This window comes from Meriones unguiculatus, chromosome 9 (assembly GCF_030254825.1).
Source record: "Meriones unguiculatus strain TT.TT164.6M chromosome 9, Bangor_MerUng_6.1, whole genome shotgun sequence".
NCBI lineage: Eukaryota > Metazoa > Chordata > Mammalia > Rodentia > Muridae > Meriones > Meriones unguiculatus.
In genome coordinates, this window is record NC_083357.1 from 51,373,722 (window position 1) to 51,393,137 (window position 19,416).

A 19,416-nucleotide genomic window follows, 5' to 3' on the forward strand; every position below is an offset into this window, starting at 1 on the left:
AAGCCCTTGCCAGATGAATACTTTGCAAATATATCCACTATTCTGTAGGTATTTTTTCAATCTGTTGGTTGTTTATTTTGCCATATGTGTCTTGCTATGTAGCCCAGCCAATTGGTTTGATTTAGCCTCACGTGTCTATTTTTTTGTTGTTGTTGTTGTTATCTGTACTCTTACATTCTGTGTGCATGCAAGTATGCAGACCAATGGTCAGCTTTGGGTGTCATTCCTGAGGAGCTGTCCTCCTTGACTGATTTAGAGACAAAGTCTCTAATTTGACCTGGAACTCACCAAAACCAGGATGGCGGTGCACAGCTGTAATACCAGAGCTCAGGGGGCAGAGGCAGGGGTCGGGGGTGAACTTGAGGGGTCAGCCTAAGTGGCATAGTGGTATCCTATCTCAAACAAACAAACAAACAAACTCATTTCATCCAAAATAATTTTCAGCTACACATGGAACATTCTTCAGGATGCACTTGTACGTGGGGCCATAAAACAAATCTCAAAATTTCTGAAAATTTAAGACTTATAAGTAATTTTTTCTGATCATAATGGACTAAATCTAGAAATTAGTAATAGAACACAGGGTGGAAACTACAGAAACTAATAGAAGAAATGTGGAAATCATGGAAACCAAGCCCCTTGAATGACCAATGGGTCAGTGAAGAAATTACAAAGAATATTTAGTATTTCTTGAAACAAAAAAATGGGAACACAGCAGAGGCAGTGTGAAGAAAAGTCAGTGGCAGTAGGCACCCTACAGAAAAAAAGCAGGAAGATGTCTAATGAGTTAACACTGAACCTCAAGAAACGAGAAAAAGAAATAAAACCCAAAACCAGTAAAGGGGAAAAAATTAAAATAAGGATTGAGCAAACATGAGCAAGATGGAGACTTTACAAAGAGTAATAAAGAATTCCGTTTTTGAAAACGAAAACAAAACTGAAAACCCTCAGCTAAAGTAATGAAAAAAAAAAACAGAGAAAAAAAAGTTCAAGTACATAAAATAAAAACTAAGATAGCTACACACCTGAGGTGCCAGCACGTGGGAGATAGAGACAGGAGGGTGGAGCTCAGGGCCAGCCAGGGGTACACAAGGCTGTCTCAAAGCAAACACACAAAGGAACAAAATCTGAAGTGAAAGGGAAACATTGCCACGGAGGTGTCGGAGGAGGAGCTGCATCCAGATCCGCAGGCAGCAGGAAGAGAGAGACACTGGGCCTGGCTTGGACTTCTGAAACCTCAAAACCCATCCCCCGTGACACACTTCCTAATCCTTTCATATAGTGCCACTCCCTGGTGACTAAATATTCAAATATATAAGCCTATGGGAGCCATTCTCATCCAAACCACCACACAGGGCCTTTCTATACCTCCCTGGCTGGCCTAAAACTCACTGTATACACTGTGAAAACTATGCAGTCTGGCCTCAGGCTCGCCTAGACCCACCTGCCCCTGACTCCCAAGTGCTGACACCACCACCACTGGCAATCGTGTGCACATCTTAAAGCATTCTGTAAGCACCCTAGTTATCCCGTTTTCTAATCAATGCCCCTTAGATTTAGTTTTTTGTTTTGTTCTGTTTTGAGGTGGAGTCTGGCGATTGGGAGCCTGTGCCAGCCGTAGCTTCCCAAGCACACCACCATAATCGGCTTTTATTCTCTCATGAAAGGCCACAGCTTTCGTCTGGGTTCTTATTCCCTACATTTAATTTCTCATTCACAGCTAATTGATATTTCTCAATTTTTTCCTTTGATCTTTCTTTTATATTTTATGGGTCTTCAAGACCTGAATCATGACTACCTGACACACGGCTACCCTCGCTTTCTTCCAGTGGTAGGTATCAACAATCATCACAGGCTTGCCTTTTAGTTATTACCCAAATCGCTGCCTCTCCTCATGTCAGCTTTGCTCACTGTGTGTCGCAGCCTTGAGCAAGCTCTTCAAAAGAATCTTGGCTGCCACATTTTCCAGATCTGAGAACGTCTCTCCATTGTCTGTCCATGCACATGGCCTGATGGGATCCATTTTTCCTGAGTTGCCGTTTGTCCTTTGTCTGGACAATGTCATTACATTTCATCTCACACTGCTCACTTCAGTGGAAAAAGCCAAAGCCACTTTGATATTTTGCTCCATGAAAATGACCTACTTTTTTTTTTTTCTGCTTGGAAACTTGCAGAATTCTTTTTTCTCCCTCTTACAGTGTTAAATTTTTATGAAACCATGTTGTGGTCTTGTTTTTGCTATTGATTTTTCCTGAGACTCTGCTGGTGCTCTTGTTATTTCTTTTCTCTTTTTTTACCCCCAAAGTAATGTTTTCTCTGAGAACTGATTCTGATCCTCTTCTCTGCTTCCACCGCTTTTAGAAACTTCTTTTGTTTGTAAATTTGCTCTCCAAATTTAAAAAGTTCTGATGAATATTTTTTCATTTCTCATTATCCTAGATAGTGCAATTTTAAGTAAAGAAGGTTAAAAATGTTCTTTTGATAGAAGTAATACACACTGAACAGTGTCAGCTGGGAGGCCTTGTTTTAAAATGAGCTCCAGTTGACAGTCCTATCTGGCTTGATAAGATTGGTGTGAGCTGCTGAGCTAACCTGTCCATTTCGAGAGTGAAATGTTTACAGATTTCCAGACAGGTGCAGGTGGCCGGCCACCAAAGCCAGAGAGAAAGTGTTTGGAATCTGTCATGGGTCTCACACCTCTACAGTCTTGCAATAATTCTTCATATGAGGAGCAAAGCGGTGATTAGAAGACAAAAGTGGGTAAATTCTCCACATGAGGAGGTGGCCCAAAACAACTCTAGAGATTGTGTTCAGTGTATAAACCACGGAAAAATCACAGCAGGTGCAAGTGCGCAATCCCAGCACGGCTTACGACTGGCTTTTTCTGGAGAAAGGAAGTAATTCATAGTGAGGATTACTCGTTGACTCTCAGTGATGAGTGCCAGCCTAGCAACCTATGGGCTGTGTCTCTGAACTGGACACAAAACCAAGCTTCTGGCCCAAACTTGGCAGAAACTCAGTGTGAGTTCATTGCATAGCTCTGGGAGCAATAGGAGGGCTGCCCCTACATAAAATTAGCACAAGAAAAAGTTTCTCTGTTGGCTCTTCTTGTCTTCAGGATGGGGTTCAATGTTCCTGACCTCTCATGAGGGTCTTCGCCGTCTGGCTTCTGCTCCTATCTGCGCCCTCACATGCCACTTCTCCTTCCTCTTTGCATCTGAGGGCTGGGTGATTTCACACACTGCTTCCTCAGCCAATAATAATCTCCTCAGCCCTCAAGTACTGACAACTGTCATTTCCAATTCATCTTGTCCCATTAGTCCAACATCTTTTCATGGTGACAAATGTCTGAGACAATCTACTTAGAGAAGGAAAAATTTATAGTTGCAGAGGTGCCAATCTCTGACCAGCTATGTGTTCCTGGGCCTGAGATGATCGGAACTGACTGATAGAAGGGTGAGGTGGCCAGAGCTACTCACGTTATGGTGGCCATGAAGGAAAGAGGAAAGTGGGGGAATAGAGAGAGAGAGAGTCGGGGGAGGGGAAGAGGAGAGGAGAGAAGGATAAGAGAGCAGAAGAGGGGGGTTAAGACATGTTCAAAGGCACACCCCAGAAGTGGATTCTCTCTAACCAGGCCCCACCTCCGGCCACTTCCCGGTAATGCTGCTGTGATGGCTGAGAGGAACTGTTTTGTTCTAGGCACCCATTCTAAATTCCTGAAAGATAAGCTCTTTGCCCCTCCTCCTTAGAACTGTAAAAGTCATTAACTGATTAACCACCTGCTCTGGTTTCTGTCAACCCTGCTCATCGATGTGTGTGTGTGTGTGTGTGTGTGTGTGTGTGTGTGTGTGTGTAGGGGGTGGGGGGATGAGGCAGTTCCTTCTGTGGCTGTAAATTCCGAAGGAAAAAAAGTAATTGTGGCCTGCCTTCAAAAGCTCCCCTCCCCTTTTAGCTGGACCTCAGTTCCAAATCCAAACACAGCAACTAAGGACAGCTGCAGCTTAAAGTAAAAGGTTGGATAATTATGATTTAAATTGAGTCTGTGGTCTCTTGGTGTTTTCTAATTCAATAATTCATCAATTGGCCAACCCACTGATGATGTCACAGCCCTCATGATCCAGTCACCTTCAATGACTAGACTGACCAGCTGGTGATGAAAGACACAACCACACGTGTCCCTTTCGGGACTTTGTGTCCAAACTATGACACCCTTATAGACTAACAGGGGTAATCTGATGTGTGTATCCTCACAAACTCAGCTCTCTCCTCAGTTACAAACTCATAGGCTGACATATCTCTCCTAAATTTGATGTACAGACTACATATTTTAAGAACTGTTTAGCTCGGTGGGCATTTACAGGTGCTAGTTACTAGATATTATCACTGACCTAAAAATGGCTAAGCATATGTAACACAATAACTTACATTGTAGTTATGTTTGCTATAAAGAGAAGCCAACCTTGGCTCCAATGAGCAGAACAACCTTGGCTCCAATGAGCCTGGAAAAGCAGAAGTGTTTGAGGTCAGGGCAGAGCCGAGCGAAAAGAATCAACTCCTGCCCTGCTAAGGGCACCTAAAAGATACACGGACACCATATAACATAGATTTCCAGAAGATTCCACTCTCACGGGTTTTCATCTCCACCCAAACAAGCCCATCCATTTAAAGTCACATGTCTCTGTTGTCTGAGCACAGCTGTTGTTGAACATCAAAGCCCATCGTCTAGGTAAGGGCCCTACCCTTCCACTGCCAACTCAACCCGTCTTCAGCCTGCCCTCCAGGACATCTGCACCCACCATCTCCAGACCAGGTCTGCATCTCCCCCCACAGGCCTGCTGGAGGACCACGTGTCCCTTATCTTCTTCACATAAGAACCTCACACTGGCTCTGCTAACTCTACCCACGCCTGCAGCCTGCCGAACACTTCCCTTCAGAATGGACTGTGGTGTGGTTTGTAAGCCAAACAAAACTTCTCTTTCCCCAGTTGCTTTCGGTCATGGTGTTTACCACAGCAACAGGAAGCAGGGTAGGACAGTAATTCGATTTTAAACTTCCGGATTACGATGCAGAACACCCCAAGATGGGATTCCCACAGTGAAATGTTCTTTAGGGGCAATAGTTTCTCTAGATGAATACCCTTGTAGCCATCTGGGCCAATGAACAGGCATCTCCTTTCTTGCCCTCAGAGCCCCTTCCATCGCTACACAGAGCCCTTTTTTCACCACATACCCTCGCTTCTGTGACTGATGTGATTATCTGCGTGCTCCTCTCCATCTTTCTACTGCAATTCCCACCTGTATCCTTAGACATCTCAGTTAGTTTTGTAGTTTTTTTTCCTCCTTTTAACATCATATAAATGAAAATCACATACCATGGACTCTTCTGTTTCTTTTTTAAATACTGCCATATTACTCTATTCTAATTTAACTACATTGTATCTATTTATTGGAACTCTGTTCTCTAGGGAACAACAGGGGTATTGGCAGTTGATCCCGCCTATTAACAACCCCTGAGATTCCAGCCCCCTTTGCCTCCTCCCCTAACCACACTTAATCCTGCCCACCCTCCACTCCTCACCCCCACCATCTGCACATGGTCATGGGAGGAGGGGCTAGGCTGTAGAAGAGGAAAAGGTTGACCAGGGTAGAGACTCAGTGATGCAGCTTTTGTGAATTGTCACCTAGACTAGAGTGAGGAGTTTTTGGTGATGCAGCTGCCCAAAATCACTCACCTCATGTGAGTAACCCCTCACCCACGCTCCTATTTATGCCCCCTGTAGGTCAGTATCCTTCTCACCCACACCCCTGTAAGTAACCCAAATAAACTCCTTGCTTTTACCAAGCTAAACAGGATGGAATTGTTTCTTCGGTCTGCCAATGTCCTGGTTGAAGTGAACACGCGTTTCTTTGTGTCTCCTCAGGAAGTCACCCAGTATGTTTTCAGTTCCTTCGTTTTGATAGGGCATGTATGAATAGACCATTTATTTATACATTTTTGCTGCTAATGGATGTTGGGCTATTTCAGTGTGAGTCAGTTATAAGCAAAGCAATACAGGTGCATGTAATTCTGTTGCCTAGGAACCAGATGAGGAATTGCTGTGCCTGTAAGTTATGGTCAAGCTAGCACACAAAGCCATCACAATGGTGTCAAGTCATGCTCCAAATGAAGTGCCCGGGGCCTCCCAATACTCTGCATTTTCACCAACTCACATGCACCCTACTTTGTTTGCTTTGTTGGGTTTTTTTCTTCAAATTTCCTTGATTGGCTGAACACACTTTGATACGTTTATGGGTATTTAGAAATCCTGGTTTGTAAATATCTCTTCACCTTGATATTTTTAGTTGTTTCCTCCCATTTCAGGCTTTTCATGTGTTATAGTGTAGATATGCCTGTTTCCCTACAGACCCTTGTGCTGGGAGTTGGTCCCAACGCACGGTGTCGACAGGTGAAGTTTGGGTGAAGTGACTAGATCACGAAGGCTATGATTTCATAATTAATTCAAAATGTCAATACATCATTGTTGGGTGGTGGGACTGTAAAAGATACAGCCTAGCTGGGAGGAGTGCATTTGCTGAACGCTCCCTGGGAAAAAATGTACCTTGCCTCTGGTATATTCAACCTTGCGCTCTCTCTCTCTCTCTCTCTCTCTCCCTCTCTCTCTCCCTCCTTCCTGACTGCCACGAGATGAACCGCTCTGCTCCAACATCCCTCCTTGCAAGGTGTTCTGATTCACCACAGCCCAAACACGATGGCGAGAAGTAGATTACAGACTGAAGCCTGTGAAATAAATCCTTCCTCCCTTCATACTTTATGTCAGGTATCTCGTTTCGCGGCGGTGGGAATCTAACGTGCTGCAGTGGATTGAGGAATGTCCCCCGGAAACTCAGGGATTTGAACACTCGGCCCCCGGTTGGTGGTGGTGTTTAGGGGGTGTGGCCCTCCCAGAGGAAGCACGTCGCAGAAGGTGGGCTTTGGGAGTATGAAGGCTTGCCCGCTTCCAGTTCTGCCTGTTTTATGCTTGCAGTTAAAGATGTGGCTTCCCAGCTCCTGCGTCCCCCACCAGCCTGCTGCTGCCTGCTCCCGTGCCTCCCCACCAAGATGGGTTTTTATGCTCCTGGAACCGTAAGCCAAAACCAAACTCTTTCTTTCATGAGTTGCCTTGGTCATATGGTATTTTATCAGAGCAACAGAGTAGTGTATTCTTAATAACGCATTTTAATTGTTTTACGATGCTACTAATTTTGATGTCAAACGTATTCGTCTTTTCGGGTGGTTGGCATTCTTGTATGATGTCAAATATTCCCCTATCAGGAATCCAGAAACGTTTCTCCTAAACGTTTCACTGGACTTAAGTTACCCAAGCTATGTGATTTTAAATCCATCAAGGGGCGGGTGTGGATTATATTACTATCCTAGGATGCTTACTCTGTCCCCCAGAAACCTTCAAGGTCACATAACAGAGGCTTTCCACGTACACACAATCCGTAGCAACTCCTTCTCTCCCTCTCACCCCCAGCCCCTGCCTTTCCTCCTGACATTCGCACATACCTTCCAGAAGCTCCTAAGCTTGCATCTTTATTTCCACCTCTCTAGCTTTCGCTTCACGGTACCGCAGTTAACCCAGCTGTACTAGGTAGAGTCTTTATTGCTTTGCTGAAACACCATGCCACAAACAAAAGCAGTGAGAAGAAAAAGGGCTTCTGCTTCCATATTACTGTTCATCGGGGCAGAAAGCTGGAGGCAGGAGCTGATGCTGAGGCCATGGAGGAGTGCTGCTTACTGGCTTGCTCCTTATGGCTTGCTCAGCCAGCTTTCCTATAGAACCAGGGACTGCCAGCCCAGAGATGGCACCACCCACCATGGGCTGGGCCCTCCCCTGTCATGAGTAATTAAGGAAATGTCTTACGGGCTTGCGTACAGCTCAGTCTTCTGGAGGAATTTTCTCAACTGAAGATCCCTCCTTTCCAGTGACTCTAGCTTGTGTCAAGTTGACATAAAACTAGCCAGCACGCCAGCCAAGTCACACGACCTATCCTTCTAGAGAGACAGCGGTAGGGAGTTAAAGCTGTAGAGGTCCTCATCTGGGGACTGCCATGGCTAAAACATCCAATCCCAGCACTAGGGGCTTTTCCCTCTCTGTAAGTTGTAGAAACAGGATTGGACTAATCTCCTTGCTTCATGGTGCACTAATTGTTACTGGCTTGTCCAAGGCTTCCTTTTGTTTCATTAGTTTTATTCTTTTTATCTGTCACTTCCACTGCTATCCCCCTTCACAAAGGCTTGACTTACAATCTTTTACTTTTATAGTCTTACTAACCCATGTTGTTTTGTGTACATACGTTTTCCCTTCTGCAGACAATGTTGTGACGTAGATTTTATTCTGTTTCTTGCAGTGTGGATGCACATGTCCTCATGTTTGGACAGCTCAAGTTATATGTATGCCTGGTTCATGGCATCCTGCAATGCCCAAAGCCCCTCTGTCTCACGGGCAGAAAAAAAAAAAAAAAAAAAGACAGAGCTGGGACATCTTATTGCAGTGACACATTTAGACATCGGTTCAGCGCTACCAAAGCAAAGAAGCTGGCCTTAAACAGACCCACTGAGACTATCTGAAACAGCAATGACGGTGCCTAACTCAACACACAGTTTTGAAAGAGTCTCAGACTTTCCTATGACCTCTCTTGGTACTATCTTTATCTTTCTTCCAGTCCAACCGGAAAGCCTCCTGAGTCTATAGGAGGGTTGGAGAAATGAAGCTGTGCAAATATTCAAGTAAGAGAAAAAGCAAATTAATGGAAACAGCCTGACTTTGAGGACGCAAGCCCTGCTGAGAACTGGTACCACCGTTCCCACAGCTGCTCCCGCGGCTGTCCCCATGCCAGTACCTGAGACCTTTGATTGTTGTAGGCGTAAAAGATGACCTGTGAGGCTTTGGCCAGAGATAAGGAGAGCACCTAGAGGTGACAGTTATAGCTCCTTCATTAACGGGTTCAAAGAAGTCAAGCATTACATGGAAGGAGACCAGTGGGAGTGACAGCCAGAGTCCCCTGTGTGAAGTTAAATCTGAATTGTAGAATGAAACTTCTACTCCTTTCTCTCTACGTTCAACAGAGTAGAACCAACAGGAGGCACCCAGCAAGTTCCAGCCTAGAGCAGAGAGCTGACTAGATATTGCACTGGTAAGTCTGTTTGCTGGAGACCAGAAAGTCATTTGATCCCACTGTACCTAAGCGCAGGTAGTAAAGCAGGAAGAGAGGCAGAGGCTGCCTTGATTCTATAAACTACTGTTCACCAGGAGCGAACATTTGGATGTTATTCAACTAAAATGAGGGTGGAAAGAAGTGAAAAAGCAAGTAGAGAAGGAAGTGGAGAAAAAGATAGACATTTCCTCTTTGTCACTTCTGAAAGAGCTAAATGTCCTAGATGGGCAGGAGGAAAAAACATGAAAGAAAGTGAAAAGCACCCTTCGTGAAGATTCCCATCATGCTCATGAGCAATTCTGGCCATTGACCCACCATCCAAATAGGAGGAAAGCACAGCGGACTTCTGGGGAGCAGACTGGCTTTTATGACAACCTTCTCTCTATCACCTGGGGAATCTTAACCCATATTTTGGCAACCCTACTGATGGAACTCCAGCACTGTAAGTTCTCCAAGATCCCCTTGTGGGCATATTACTTTCCTACTGCTCAGATTTACTGTGACGTAGATCTATGGTGGCCAAAGGTCTTGTGGCTGTGGCCGTGGCTGTGGCTGTGGCTGTGGCCATGGCCGTGGAAAACAGAATACTCCTCCATGAGCTTCAAAACAGTTAAGGAAACTCCTTTGCCTAGCTAGAACCCCGGTTTGGACAGCCGTGATCTCCAAATGTCCAGCAGAGAGAAACCTTCGCAGCAAGCTGTCTGTCATGGAAGATTCAGGTGCACGCTTCCCACTCCTCAAAGACCTAGAATTTTTTTCCTTAGAAGAGGAGAAAAAATAAATAGGAAATCAGCCAGGTGTAGGTATCACAGAAGCCACATTGCAGAAGGGGGAAAAAAAGCAAGCAATAAAAACAGTAGCCCTCAAAGATACTAGTGAGTGTGTACAGAGCTCAGGATCCAAGCTTTAAGCCCCCGCAGAGACAGGGGGATGAGACCACGTGTGCCGACTGTGGAAACACTTGTAAAGCCACCAGGGACTGTAACTGCAAGGAGTGAAATAGCATGGCGGCTCTCGGCTAGCTCGGGGTATGTGAGTTTGAGCTTCGTTTGCTGTCTGTTGCTTGGTGTGCTTGGATTTCAGATGGAAGGGCTCGAGGGGGAGGGAAGAAGAGACAAAGATCCAAGTGGATGTGGAAGGGTTCCCTTGGAGGGAGTAAAACACGTGAGTGCGCAGGGGAGAACACAAGCAAGCGGTGAGGCAGTGGGAACTGTGTAGCATCTTACTGCCAGGGTGGCGTTCGGCGGGGCCGTTTCTTTGAGCAAACAGAAGTGAACCTTTGAGAAAATCATGGCAGCAGTTGAGCTATCCATCGGGGCTTGGGCGTGTGGCTCAGAGAAGAAGCGCCTGTCTGGCATGGATGTGGCCTTGGGTTAAACCTCGGCATCCCAGACTCTCCAAATAGGCACTGGAAAAAGCAGGTAAGGGTCCTGGGAGGGGAGGACAGCCAGGGAAAGGGTTATAAGGATGACAGTGCTACGCTGATGAGTGATGGCGGAGCTGACGGTCTGAGCAGGGAGGTTGGTGACAGGCACAGAGGAGCCCTGGGACTATTTAGGGCATCTTATGTGGGAAGATTCTTGAGGCCTGGGATCCTTTGAAGGTCCCACATTTCCCCGACTTCATCCTTCCATGATAAGAACCTGGTTAGGTTTGTTACCCCAAGAGGAGCACCATCACATTATCACGGTGACAAGTCTTTCAGCATGAGAGCTAAAACCTGCAGACCGAGTTGGCCTAGAGGCCAGAGCGCTGGGGAACGCTGAGTGATGTCTCCCAGAGAGCCAGAGGAGGAGGACTATCTGTCCAGTTCTGTATGTACTAGCTGAGGACACCGAGCCCAGGCAGATAGCGGCCGAGGAGCGGTTCCTAGGAGGTACTCCCTTCTGATCAGTTTAGGTGGGAAGGCCGGGGGTGGGGGAGGGAGCTGTGTGGATCTCCTGGCGTCACTGCCCTCCTGGGGATGGGACTCTGGCTGCACTTCTGGGTGTTAGACAAGGCATCTCTTGCTAGAATCTCAGGACACTCAGACAAATGTGAAGCAAGGAGCTCCTGGAGATGGGGACGGTAGAGAGAGGAACTGGACCCCTGAGAAGGACGATGTCTGCAGGCAAAGAAGCTGCTCGTGTTTGCCAGCCACACAGGAAGCCAGGTTGGGAGACTCACAGGCTTATTGTCAAAAAGAAAAAAATAAAATAAAATGTGGATTCAGGCTCGGAAGTTCCCAATAGCAGCTCTCTCCCCTCACCTACCATTTCCTGCACCAACTACCCTGTCTCCTTTTCCTCACAGTGCTGAGGACACAGCCCTCATATGCCAGGCAAGTCCTCGGCCGCTGAGCTCGTACCACCACCACCACCACCACCACCACCACCACCACCCCTCCACCATCACCCCCCTACCCCACCCCCAGCCCCAGTGCCTGCAATACTGATACCTTAACAAGCCTGGTCTTCACTCGGCCTCCTAGCCAATCATGGGATGGGCCCGAGGGTTAGAGCTACACCCAGAGCTACAGCCTCCGCGGCCTGTCACCACCACAGTGTTCTCCCTAGTGACGGAGCTGACGTCTGGACAGCTCTGGACTGGAGTTCGTCACCAGCGTGAACTCTTCATGGAAGAACAGAAATGAGATCTCTGACCAAGCTGTAAGAGATCTCTACCCGATGCTCTGGACAGAGGGTTCCACATAGCCTCCATCCCTGAATTTCATGTTTTAGGCTGCTAGGAGGATGAACTGCACGGGGGGATACATGGGGCCCTCCTACCTTACAGACTCTAATTCTATACTACACAAACTTAGGCTGGGTGAGAAGAACTGGTGAGCAAGGGCAGGCAGGGATCCCAGATTCCTGGAGGAGCTTGCCTTCCCCTCCCGCCCACGCAGGCTTGTAAAAGAACTTGCTGGAGTATCTTCAACCTGGACAACACGGAGGGTCAGGCCTAAAAGGACTGCAGATGAACAGAGGCAGTGTCAGGAGGAGGTGTGGCTTTGCCAAGGCAGGTGGTCTGCTCAGCACCAGGCTTTCCACTGCACGGCTCCAAAAGAGAGAGCACTACTCCTGCTGCGACGAAATGAGGGGCTGTGGGTCCCGGAGGGCCTTAGCCTAGCTGGCAAGAGCGCGCGGGACTGGTATGAGAGCAGCTGAAAACTGTTGAGCTCGGTATGAATGAGTCCTGGCAACAGGTTCCTCACAAGGATGTACCACCTCCAAATAAAACTAAAATAAACCTTTCCTCCCTTCGGTTCTCAGCAATTTTGGTCACAGAAATAAGAAAAGTAGCTAATACAGAGAAAGAAAAGAAAGAAGGAAGGAAGAAAAGGAAGGACGGAAGAAAAGAAGGAAGGAAGGAAGGAAGGAAGGAAGGAAGGAAGGAAGGACAAAAGAAAGAAAGGAGAGAACGAGCATACGTTGGTGGGGAGAAGAGGAACACTTGCTAGACCTCCAAGGTATGGAGGATGAATCCGCTACCTCCGGGCCATAAACTCAGACGTTTCTCCCAATGCACCCTGGGAATCAGCAAGAAACACAATCCAGGCAGAAGCAGCGGGAAGCCTGCGCTTAAAGCTGATTCAGGAAGACAGGTATTTGCTGGCTCTTGGGCCAAACAGAACTGAGCTGAGGAGGCCCTGTGCAAACCGCCTACCCTCAGACAAGTCGCTTAATGTGCTGGGCCTCAGTTTCCTCTTCTGCTACTTTACTGAATTTGCAAGTCTTGTTCCACAAGTAGTTCTGGCTTCAAGGAACACTGATGGTCTATAGTGCCCCCTGGCGGGAGGTTTTGAAAAAACCTTTTCTTCTGTGGCGCTTCTTGCTGGGTGCTTGATCTCTTTAAGACACTCCACTCTTAAGGCTAACGCAAGAATTTTGCGCTTCCGATTATCTTTAACCTGAAACAAAACAAAACGAACGCAAAAACCAGGATAGAGTGGTTCACTGAGAAGAATTCACGCGGAGGGGCACGGCCTGCAAGCACAGCAGGGCTGAGTTCAGCTCCCACTCATTCCTAGACCGAGTGGCTGGGAGCCTAAGCGGAAGCGAAGACGTGAAGGAGCAAGCTCACTTCTGTCTTGCTCTCCGTGGCTTTCTCAGCTTGCTTCCCGGGACCGCACGCCCAAGAATAGCACCAACCACACTGCGCCCAAGCTCTCCCCCGCAGACATGGCCGCTTCAATGAGAGCAACTCCCCAGCTGAGGGTCTGTCCTAAGCGACTCTAGTTTGAGTCAAGTTAACGAAAAGCAGCCAGCACGCGTGCTTTCTGACCATGAGCACAGTGGTGCTGTGAACTTGGATCTTGTTTCCACATGGCGTCAGTGTTTGCCTCTCCCGATCGGAGCATCCACTCCACAGCCCCATCCCGAAGCTCCGGCCTTAGTGAGGTGCAGAGACCATGGCAAGGACCGTGGGCATCATAGAGAACCTTCTGTGGGGGGACAGGTGTAAAAGTGGGTGATGGTCTTAACCAAGCCAAAAGCTTCCAGAAAATGGGTTTATAAGAGAAGAGATGGGGCTGAGAGTAAGGAAATGAGGGGGAAAATAAGGTTGGGGAAGTGCTAGGATCGATTGATCTCCTGGGGGAAGTCAATTCTTTGAGGAAGCTACCTCAGACAGTCCTGATGCTGTCTCCTGCTGGGAAGCTCCAGTGCAGAGGAAATTTAATTCAGAACATGGCTGTTCTGGCAACAGATCACATCCAAGGACCTCCCAGGTCTTTGTGATTTGGCTGAAATACAAACACCCCTTTAATCCAGGGGACAGAGGCAAGCAGATCTGAGTTTCAGGTAAAGAAAAGCTTAAGTCCAGGTGTGGTGGTACATGATCCCAAACAATGAAGGTAAAGTTAGTTTGTAGAAGAAAGCACCCATGTTCGGAAGTGATGTCTAATTGAGTGGCAGAAAGAGTGATGAATCAAAGAAAGACTTGACAGAATAGGATATGCCCAACTCTCATGAGAAGAGAGAGGAAAGAAAAGCTACTTAAAGGACAATGAGGAAGAGAAGAGGCAGTTTTATGGGGACAGTAATAGAGAGACAGGTTGTAGGTTGTAGAGAGAGAACTCAGGTGAAGACTGAATAAACCAGAGAATGAGAAGGAGCCAGAAGATTAGAGCAGATTGCTGGAGTTACTTTGAGGCCAAACAGAGCTATTCAGAGGCCAAGGGAAAAGCCAGGTTGAATAAGTCATCTGGAAGAAGAGTTTGAGCCAGAACAGCTGAGGTGAACCAGCCAGCCAGAGTTCAGTAAGAGAGCGTGTAAGGGTACCTTACTCCACAGTAAGTCTCAGAGGCTGGAAGTGTTCTATGCCTAGATTAGATTATACGGAGGCTAGAAGCTTCCAGGACTAGGCCTAGGTTAACAGAAAGAGGCAGTAAACCTCCAAGACAACAAGTGAACCAGGGCAAATAAAAGTTCCTTTTACACCCCAGTTCTCCACAGCCAGCCACATGATTGCCAGTCAGCAACTGGATTGCCAGGAAGGTAGAAAAAGAGCAGTCCTTTGGCATACACAAGATGGCATAGCATTTCCCCCATATCACTCACATACATCATCACCACCACCACCATCATCACCACCATCATCATCACCATCATCATCATCACCACCACCATTACCACCATTATCATCACCATCACTGCCACTATCATCATCATCACCATTACTATCATCACCACCATCATCACCACCATTATCATCATCATCACTACCATCATCTTCTTCTTCTTCCTCTTCTATTTCTTCTTTTTCTATTTCTTCTCCTTTCTTCTTCATCTTCTTCTTCCATTAAATAAAATAAGTGCCAAGATAAAAGTTCCAGCACTTGGAACATATTTCTACCTGTTCTCCTTGGGACATTTCATATCTTGGGCTCCTTCCTCAAGGAGAGCAACAAACAAGGCAGCTCTGGAGACCCTCATTTCCTCCCTCACACCAGCAGGCAGGGCCCCTCCCAATGCTCAGGGTCTGAACAAGACCAGGGCATGCAGGGCTGCCAGCACTACTATTTCCTGGATGCCAAACGCCTGAGTGACTGTCTGGAGGAGCTGGAGGTTGGCTTGGGTCTCCATATAACCCCAGAGCTGTGCAGAAGGAACTTAGGATTGAATCTTTCCAGCTTCCACTTTCTGCCATTCGTTACACAGACTGGCCCAGAGCACAGCACGTTCCAGAAAAGCAGGTCCGTGAAAAGAGAACTCGGGAACTTGCGTATCGGTGTCGGCTTTAATGAGGGGAGGGGAGAATTCACGCGCTATAAACATTAGCTCTAGGGTGATGCCCTGGGCAAGCGGAGGCCTGGGAGTGGCTGGCAGCCTTAAGGGGGCTAGTGAGCAGAGGAGCATGGCTCGGTTGAAGATCATCGCTGACCAAGCGTGTCAGCACACCATTAAGGTCAATCTTGTATGCGGTTTCTGGTGAGCTCCAAGGTCCATTTGGACTCTCCCTGTAATGTGGTCACTTTATGGTCCGTGTTTTGCTGCTTCCGGCTGCTGTTGTCCATCACATGGGCATCCTATCTCAGATGCCAAGCAGTGGCAAAGCCGATCCTGTGGGGGGGGGGGTGCTTCACCCTTCCCATCATTCTTTGGGGGTCTGCTGGTGAGACATAAAATCCATTCCCGAATGTCCTCAAATCCCCATGGAAGGAACAGGAACTAACACCAGCTGAGTACCTACAATGTGCAGGCTTTCCCACTGTCCCGTCACAAAGGCCCCGCGAACAAGCGTGGAACCCAGAGTCCAGTCTGAATCAGGGTGCACATTACTACCGTCTCCCATAGCTTCTGGGAAAGCAGGAAACTGAAGACAGAAATTCATCGGGGAAAGGCGGCCATGCCTGGAGCTGAGCATGACAGGAAGTCACACGCGGATGTGTTAGGACAGTCTGTAGATTCCACTCTGCCATGGGAACCGAAACAATCCCGGGACACATGCGAGCTGTGGGCTCCCACGTATTTACCCCCCTGCTCACCCAGTGATGGCAACCACAGGTTACCACTAAGTGGAGCAGACAGCTTCAGGGGCAAAGGGCCTGGCCTTCCTCAGCTAAAGCTTCATGGGCGTGCTGAACCTAGGGGCATTCCTGTCCATTAGCTAAACACATCCTCCATGAACTTAGATTGGGCATGCTTTGGAATTACACCTTAACTGAGCATGTACCAAGTTATATACGTATGAATATGTTTAGGCTCCTTCGATAAAACCACTATGCTTCATTCGTTTGAGGAGGTCATTGAAGTTTAGGTAACACCATCTTGTCCCAGCTCAATTTTGTGTCTGCTTAAACAATTTTCAGCCTTTTACCCACCCACAGCCACTTTGACATTAGGGATTTCTATTACTCTGACCATGGTCTATATGCATTAACCAAAATAATTAATGTGTATGCACACTAAACATGAGCTAAAATAATTTTAAAAGATGTGATTTAAAATTAATTTTCATGTTGGGCATTCTTTTGGAAATGATTCCCATTCTCTCCTGCTATGGGTAGTAAATCTTTCTCTACCCCTTCAGGTCTTGGCTGTGTTTATTTGGTTTTGCACTCACCAAAATTTGAACCTATTGCCTTTGGTTTCAGCTAGGGAACAGCTCCTACCTTTCCTCCTTCTGTGGATCTATGGAAAGGAGATCCAGAGGGCAAAGAAGACCCCCAGAAGTCCATGACACATCATCAGGCATGGTAGCCAAGTGTCAGAGTCCTGTCTTACCGAACACAATCCTGAGAAGACAGACAGATAGAACTGTGGATGATACCCCTCCATGGTCTCTTCCTTATGGTGTCTTCTATTGCTAACCTCACATGAAATCCACAGAACATTCTCAGTCCATCCTCAAAACTGGCTTCCCTGTCATAGCATCACAATGCAAACATGGCAGGCTACCTAGGACATCCTAAATGGTCTTTTTTGACAATGGTCTTAGTCGCTGATCTATTGCTGTGAAGAGACACCATGACCAATGCAACACTTATAACAGAAGGAACTTAAATGAAGGCTTGCTTAAAGTTTCAGAGGGCTCGTTCATCATCATCACAGGGAGCATGGAGGCATGGCAGGCATGACTCTGGAGATGAGAGCTTTACATCCTGATCTATAGGCAGCAGGCACACAGAGAGACGCTGGGTCTGGCGTGGGTTTTCAAAACCTCAAAGCCTGTCCCCAGTGCCATGTTTCCTTCAACAAGGCCATACCTCCTAATCCTTCTAATCTTTTCAAAGAAGTCTACTCCCTGGTGACAAAATATTTAAATATATGAGTCTATAGGGATCATTCTTATTTAAAGCACTGTATTCCATACTCCCTGGTCCCTATAGAATGCAAAAATACATTTAGTTCAACTTGAAAAGCCCCTATTAGTCTTTCAAAGGCTCAACACTGTTTGAAAGTCCAAAGTCTCTTCTGAGACTCAAGGCAATCTTTTAACTGTAACCCTCTGTAAAAATAAAAAAGCAGCTTATGTACTTTTAATATACAGTGACATAGAATATATATTACCATTGCGAAAGGGAGGAAAGGGAGGGTAGTGGGTAAGTATTGGACCAAAGCAAGACTAAAACCAGGAGGGCAAACTCCAAACTCTGCATCTCCATGTCTGATCTCAAGGCACTCCTCAGATCTCCAACTCTTTTTAGCTTTGTTGACTGCAACACACTTCTCTCTGGGGCTGACTCCACACGCAGCCTGCAGCTTTCTTTGGCACAGACCCCACAACACTGTCATCTCCAACATCTTGGGGTCTCCAACACAATCCAGGCTTCACCTTCACAGCTTCATGCAATGGCCTCTCTGGCTCTCTCTACAAGGACACCCCTAACACACCTGGCCTCAGAGGAAGATCCCTTAGTCACAGAGGGAGATTTCACAAACTCTTTCTTGGATCCTTGACTCCAAAGCCAGAACCACGTGGCCAAAGCGGCCAAGCTCTTCTGTTTGCTGGGGCTGGCATGTGGGCCCTCATTCAATCACATCTAATCATATCTCCATCGCTGGTGGCTTCCCTCGCTGAAGATTTTCTTCAGTTTCTTTCATGAGTTGGAATCTTAGCTGGGTGGGGTTCTGCCCAGAGGTTACCTCTCTTTTTATTTCATTAGCATCAGTCTTTTCTGTAAAGATTTTTACATCCTTGAGTACTGGACTTAGCTCCATTACACTTTCTGGTGCTCTTCTCTCCTCAAACTGTGTTTTATTTCTTGCTCAGTTTGCTCCTTTTCATTACATATCTGCCTAAGACTGACCGCTAGTAATGATCGGCAGAGTCAATACTAGGCTGTCTTGAAGTCTCAACAAACTTCATTAATCCAATACTCTTCAATTTAGCCTCAGACAGATTTTTAGGACAGTGACAAAAAGCAGCCATTTTCTTTGCCAAAAAAATCACAAGAATTGTCTCTAGGCTACTTACTAGTATTTTTCACTTCTGGAATTCTCAGGCTGGGCCCCCTCAGTTCACATTTCCCCCAGCATTACTTTCTGCCATGCTCCTTCTAGGATGGCCCGTAAAGCTCTGCTTAAAGCATTCAACCACTTTTCTGGTCCAAAGTCCCAAAGTCTCCCATACACCCCTATACTCACTCCCAGCAAGCGGCATCGCCGGGCTTATCACAAAAATATCACACTCCTGGTACCAGCTTCTGTCTTAGTCACTGTTTTATTGCTGTGAAGAGACACCTTGACCCATCCAGCACCATGAAAGGAAGCATTCGGTTGGAGGCTTGCTTACAGTTTCAGAGGATTAGTCCGTCGTCCTCGTAGCAGAGAGCAGGGTGGCACCCAGGCAGATGCAGGCCTGGATCTGAGAGCTTTACATCCTGCGCAACACGCTGTGGGGAGATGCCAACGGCTTGCATGGCTTTGAGGGGGATTTCAGCGTTCGCGTGCTGATGAATGAGCCAGTCTTTTGAAGCACATGAGAAAACAGCCGTGCCCCTTAGGCATTCTGGTGTGGACACGTCGTACACCCCTGAGGGACAGATGGGCTCTCGGACTACAGCAGGTGCAGCTGCAGCTAGTCTAAGCTCAAAGAGAAACAGATGTTCCTGTCAAAGACCCACGAGAGGGCTTAAAGTGAATAAAAGGCCATTTTGTGAGTAGAGTTTTTAAATGAAACTTTACTTTTTCAGGAACAAAACAATCTAGTAGTCATTTTTTTAAATAATAACTTTATTTGATAATGTTATATATATACAGGCTTCAAAACTTTATATTATATATAATTC

The 19,416-nt window shown here is 46.8% G+C and overlaps 1 long non-coding RNA gene across 4 annotated transcripts in view; it reads left to right on the forward strand.

Annotated features, from left to right (window-relative positions):
* The window catches only part of LOC132656443 (uncharacterized), a 40,132-nt gene extending 22,484 nt beyond the window's left edge, over positions 1-17,648 (forward strand). For 2 of the 4 annotated variants that reach the window (XR_009594203.1, XR_009594200.1), the window contains 3 exons: positions 6,685-6,817; positions 7,025-7,122; positions 8,394-11,412. This is a non-coding gene — a long non-coding RNA (uncharacterized LOC132656443). Of the gene's footprint in view, positions 1-6,684; positions 6,818-7,024; positions 7,123-8,393; positions 11,413-11,755 lie in introns of those variants that run through there. The other 2 variants (XR_009594201.1, XR_009594202.1) reach the window with 2 other exon arrangements.
* Positions 17,649-19,416: the final 1,768 nt, after the last annotated feature.